The sequence below is a fragment of the Spinacia oleracea genome, chromosome 4 (assembly GCF_020520425.1).
Source record: "Spinacia oleracea cultivar Varoflay chromosome 4, BTI_SOV_V1, whole genome shotgun sequence".
NCBI lineage: Eukaryota > Viridiplantae > Streptophyta > Magnoliopsida > Caryophyllales > Amaranthaceae > Spinacia > Spinacia oleracea.
The window spans coordinates 97,565,972-97,572,344 of record NC_079490.1 but is presented as its reverse complement, the minus strand read 5'-3'; the positions used below and the strand labels follow the sequence as shown (position 1 = coordinate 97,572,344).

The 6,373-nt window shown below is 33.9% G+C and overlaps 1 long non-coding RNA gene across 1 annotated transcript; it reads left to right on the top strand.

Moving 5' to 3' along the window:
* Positions 1 to 1,893: 1,893 nt before the first annotated feature.
* On the top strand, positions 1,894 to 5,931 carry LOC110788516 (uncharacterized). The gene is made up of 2 exons (XR_008918896.1): positions 1,894 to 2,602; positions 5,688 to 5,931. It is a non-coding gene; the product is annotated as an uncharacterized lncRNA (long non-coding RNA).
* Positions 5,932 to 6,373: the final 442 nt, after the last annotated feature.

The following is a 6,373-nucleotide window of genomic DNA, read 5'->3' as shown; positions in this document are numbered from 1 at the left end:
GCACACATACTCAACTTTGATGTTTATGTGTTCGTTTTTTAAAAAATAGCATACCTGAAATAGCTGGAGTTAGAATACCATCGACTATAATCAAAGAAGTTCCTGTAAGAACCAAAAATAGAAGAAGGGTTTTCATAGAGGCTTTCCTTTCCAAAACCTCTTTAATGTTTAAATCCCTTTCAAGTTCAGGAGTGGGTAGTTTAAGCCTATAGCTAGAAATCTTTTGGTCGGCTTGTTGTCGATTTAGAAGCATATTCACATTGGCATACCTGCTTATAAGCGAATATAGTGAAATATCCCCCCTGCAGCCATAAGTTGCTTATTATTTTCAGAGGCAAATAGCTAATGATAAAGCAGATAAAGCTAAAAGAAAGATGAGAAAAAAATGTACTTTCCGCATTATCATTAGCTTTAAGCACTACAAATACATATTTTGCTAAGGTACAAGAGCTATGGTATAGAGTACTACAGAGAGTGCCCCTAGGATAGCAATTCCGATGTTATAGGCACCTTGCTAAACACATCCGTGAAGACATATATAAAGGTCTCGTGCCCAAGTCACCATACACCACACCAAGAGTTTGGAATGCTAATGCAAGAGTATTCCATGTATATTGTTCTTGTACAATAATTGAACGTACTCAGGAACATAATCAATTGATTTGAGTAGCTAGGTTGCCTAAATCCACTAATGCCGAAACTTCATATATACCGTAGTATTTATTCCTAGTTTTGGATGAATCTGGCTATGTGATGATAATCCCAACACCAAACCTAAGAGAGATACCTAAACCTGGATAATTAAGAACCCAATTATGAAATCATATAATACTCAGAACCTGCATATACAATTCGAGGACCAAAACCCATAATTAAAGCAATCGTAATTGAATTCAAACCCCCTTCCCCACAAAACCAATTTAAGAAAATTAATTAACTATTATTGCACACTTAAAACGCAAAATTAAGAACAACCCTAACATAAATCAGCCAAATTTATGGAGTATACCATCAAATTTGAATATTCAATCTCGCCGTGAGAAGGGAAGCGCCGTCAGGTGAAGGAAAGCGCCGTCAGGTGAAGGAAAATCCTGCCAGGTGAAGGAAATCGCCGCCGTGCATTTCGCCGCCCCGGTTGTGATCGATTGAGATTTGAGAGTCGTACAATATGAGGGTTTTGAAGAGGAAGAAGTGGGGGAGGAAGAAGCGGGGGAGGAACAAGGCGGTTGTTTTCAATTTTGAGAGTGTGTGTTTTTAGGTGTGGTCGTATATTATTTGATAGCGTTGGTTGTTAAAGCGCTGTTATACATAGGTAATACGACAGCGCACACCGGCTAAGCGCTATAATATGACCATTTTTTACAGCGCTATAATATGACCATTTTTTACAGCGCCTTTATTATAAGCGCTGTAATATGCTATATTGCACATCTTTAACAGTAAAAGGGCAAACAGCGCTGTTAAATTAACGTTGTTAAATGATATTTCTGTAGTAGTGTAAATAAATTGTTTAATCTCAATGATAATTAAATTTTCTATTTTAAATCATAACAAATTCAATTCAGAAAATTATATATATCTATATATATATATATATATATATATATATATATATATATATATATATATATATATATATATATATATATATATATATATATATATATATATATATATGTGTGTGTGTGTGTGTGTGTGTGTGTATTATTCGTTTTAATTTATTATTTTTTTTAAAAAATAAATAATTTCTAAACTATACAATAAGGATGTTATTTGAATAATTAAGATTACTTATATTCAAGTTTTGTTTATATTTTAGCTCAAACTCTAATTGTATTATAAATATGATTATTGCTAATTAATTTCATATTTTCTCTTTCTTCTCCTCCCACTTGTTGTCATTTCTCTAGAAACTTCTTACTTTCATTTACTCCTTAGGCTGGGAGATCAAAACTCAGAAAACAAAAACTCACTCATCTCCCTCCTCACTCTCTCTCACTGACTCTCTTGCTATCCTCATCATGCTCGGCTTCCTCCTCTCTGTTCACAAGCACCGTTGAGCATCCGACCGCCACTCCTTCGTCTCCTCTCTCCCGCCGCTTATACTATTGTTGTTGTCGTTGTTGGGCGTTGTTGTTGTTGTGGATAAAAGAGATCTTGCCCCTCTCTTATTCTCCCTCCATCTTCTCTTTCGCCGCCGCCGCCGGTGGTGGCCTCCGACCCACCGTCTCTCACTCCATCGTCGAATGGTAATTGATTTTAACTCCTTCCTTAATTGATTGATTAAATTGATTTAAGAACATAAACCCTAAATCACATATTTTCTCTCTCTTCTTGTTGTTTGGGTGCGCCGCCCTCCCTATTCCGGCGGCCGCTGCTGTGGTGGCTGGAGTTGTTGGCTGGTGTTGTTTCTCTTGCTAAAGGTATCATCTACACTCTACCTCACTCCTCCGCTCTCCCCTACCGTGTCTCTCCTCCTTGATCGTCGAAGCTCCACGACGGCTGCCAGAGCTGCGGCCGTTGTCGTTGATGTTGATGGAGTTGTTAATTCCCTGAGGTTGATCTCTTCCATTCCACCTCACTCCTCCATTTAAATTTAAGGGTATATTTCAATTCATTTTGGTTTATTTTAGTTTAGCTTAAATTAGATTGAAATAGTTATTGGAAATTAATTTGTCATTGATTAATTATTTTGATTATATAGAAATGATTTTGAGTATTTAATTAGATTGATTTTGGTAATATATTTGATTAATTCGAATTAATGTTATTTTTATAAAATTAAGAGTTATAAATGGAATATGATTTGAGTTTTCTAATTGAGTTTATAAAACAAATAAAATCCCGATTTTGATTTCAATTATAACCCCTGTCAAGAATCTAATCCATTTTCTTAAGGTAGAATGTGTGCTATATGAATTCTAAACTAAGTATTCGGAAATGGTTCCAGTTTTTAAAAAGGGAATTCAATTAAGACGGCGGGTAGGTTAGAATGAAATCCGGAAAGATTGATTAGGGGGATCTCTAAGAGGAAATGACTTAGTTGATCTGATTTAAGTGAATGAATCATTAATTCGTGTCTTTGTTCGCTGAGGTGAATTGTTAGGGAAGATGAATAAGGCGAATGAATTTGTGAAATATAAGTAGAGATGGATGATTGAATGTGTAGCTCTTGGAGTTTGTATGCGTCGGTAATTCATGGTACACATTGTCCAACCATCTTCAATGTTGAAATTATATTTTGTGCTTAATTATTATGTATATGTATGAATTCTGAATTGTGATTTGAAAATTGAATCATGTTTTGCAAAATAAATTACGTATTTCAAATTGAATCGTGTTTTCTGAATTGAATAATGCTTTGCAAATTGGATTGTGATGTTTTAAGAAATTTTATTCTTTCGAATGAATAATTGTCGATTGGGAATTCAGGTGAGAGATTGTTTGAGTTGAGAGGTTGTGCAACTAGATGAATTGAATAAATCAAGAGTTCTTGAGGTTGAATTTGAATTTTAGAATAAATTAGTGATAAGGTTGATCACGGAGTATGTAAATGAATTAAAAGATCTAAGTAGAGCTTTGAAAATAAGAAAATTATAATTAAGGATACTAAATGGTTAATGTAGATGGAGGTCCAACTCACATGGTCATGAGGTTGCATTAAATCATATCATGGGTCGTTGTCTTCTAACCACAAATTAATAATGATGGAATTAAAAATGTTGTTTGAATATGAAATTGAAAAGCATGTTTTAACATATTTCTTATTTCTTTTAGAAAGCGTTCTTAAAAATTTATTTAATAAAATCACATCTAATTTGAGTTTCCTAAAAGTCAAAAGTATTCCAAAAATCGTTAATTGCTAATTGAGAATAGCTTTGAATGTTGATAAAAGATCTTTAAAGAGCATTTATATATTAAATAACGATAATTGAATTATATTTTTTTGTGTGAACATGTTTTTGATTTATAAATAAAAAAAATAACTCTTTCAATAAGTTTCACAAAGGATTTTGATTTAAGGAATAATTATTCATTTCTAAGAATGTTAAATGATTTGGAATTGCGACTAAACTAAGGTGTCTTTGAAACTAGAAATTCTAAAAAAAAGAAACCAATCGTTATTTACTTATTCAATAAAGATTGTTTTAATATAAGAACTGTTCAAATGTTTTATAAAATACATTTCAGGCACATTAAGTTATAAAACAATGAATTCGGATTTGAGGAAAGTATAAGCCATTAATAACTTTAGGATCTTAAATGAATGTCACTCATTGCGATCAATTACTAGTCAATGGTCTATGAGTATAATCGATGACAAGGGTGGTTCAAGTTAAGGAGAATATAACGAAGTCATAACATGCGTCTAATTGATATTGCCACCAATGGCAAGTGAATTGCTTCTAAGAAGCTAATCTGGGAATAATTAGGAAGAGTGTCTATGTCTCAACTAGATCACTAAGGTTGGAGTACTGTTAAGCAAGTTACCCGCAAAGTCTTGAGGATGATGATTAATCAGGTTAACGAACTGTGTTGAATTATGATGTGTGGAGAAACCTCAAGGCATGTGTTTGTGTCTAACTAATGATTCAAGACTTAGGACATTGGTGAAAACAATATTCATGGCAAGGCGAACTGAAATGTGTCTTAGAATAACATTAAAGTAAATTACCGAATAAATATTTAATAAACTATCATAACTATGTTACCAGAGTTAAGGGGAAAGAAGCTGTGTATGCGTTGAGTACGGCACTCACATACATCAATGATGAACATATATATGTTATAATTAGAGCATGGTGCTCGGTATGATGAGAGCATGGCGCTCGGTATAATTAGAGCATGGTGCTCTGTATGTTAGGGCATGACGCTCTGTATATAACGACATGTCCTGGTTAAGTCTTGCAAGCATATTTGCGAAAGAGGGTGACGACCCCGCTAAGATAGGGATCGAGGTTACGGTAACCGGCCCTATCCATGTTCTCTTTCACCAATGAATTTGTATTAGATATGAAACATCAAGAATACTTTTTTTTTGAATTGTTTTTATGAGAATATCATACAGGAACTTTTATGAACTTGAAATATTGTTGCGATGGCTTTCGCATTGAATAGTGGATTCTCGTGAATATGTAATATGCATTTGAATTATGTTTGTAAGAATATTACGAAGCAAAACTTGGCAATGGGGTAGCAATGAGCGTTGCATTTAGTTAAGAATGTATATATTATGAGTTTTACCTTGTGGCACATTTCATGTCTGAAAAAGGGTGGAGAAATATAATGGTTGTCGTTTTGAGTAAGTGTCAGATGAAGTATGATTGGAAATGATAAAGAATATGAAAATAATTAGATGAGTCATAAGTCATGGGACTAACTTTTCATGAATAGTGAATTTGGAAGTTATGTGAGGAGATTATGATATGTGGACATTTCGTATTCTAAACTATTATTTGAATGATAATGACTTTGTAAAATTGTGAAATGAAATTCAAGGAAATTATGTAGCTTTTATCAAACAATGTTTCAAAGTAATGTGATTTGAATAAATAAAGTGTTTTCAAAAATCAACATGAAACAAAAACTAAAACTATTTGAGCCACCTAACAAATGTATTTTAGGTTGGATAATGTGTACTCGTTTTCCCTGATTTTGTTCTATTGAACCTGTCCTGGTGGGGGCAGAGTTAAGATGTTTTGCAGGTAACAGGAATCGAGTCTAAGTCCATGTTGAAGGTGCCTAGAGCTCTCCAAGTTCCCTAGTATGTCAAGGCAGGGTTATAAATTATCTAAGTGTGATTTCTTCGGTCTCGAGTTTATTAATGTGTTGTATTATTCCTCTTAAGAGTTTAATTTATAAATTATGGATTCAAGTTATGGTTTGGGTTGTAATTAAGCAAGATATTTGAGTTAAATTTTCTTAACTTAAGACTAGGTGTGATAAGAAAGCAGCTCGTTAAGGGCGGGCTATTACACATAAAACATGTCATTCAAGGAAAAAGAACAACTATTACCATTAATTTGAAAACTAAATCCTTTAGAATCCAAACTTGAAACGGAAATTATGTTTCTGGTGATACTAGGAACATAGTAAAAAAATTAATTCCAAAATAAATCCACTAGGCAAAGATATAAAATAATATTCTACCACTAATGCTGCAATCCTTGCTCCATTTCCCACGTGCAGCGCCCCTGCCACCTGAACCGCCGTCGCGCCACCAACCTTCACGACCATTTGTTCCTGCTGCCGCCGCCCCTTGTCGTCGGTCATCCTCTTCTTCTCTCCCTCTTGAATTGGCGGAGAATTATCTTTAGGCGACTTTTGAAAGTGTTAAAGTGGCCTATCAGTTTGTTTACACAAGGTACGTACA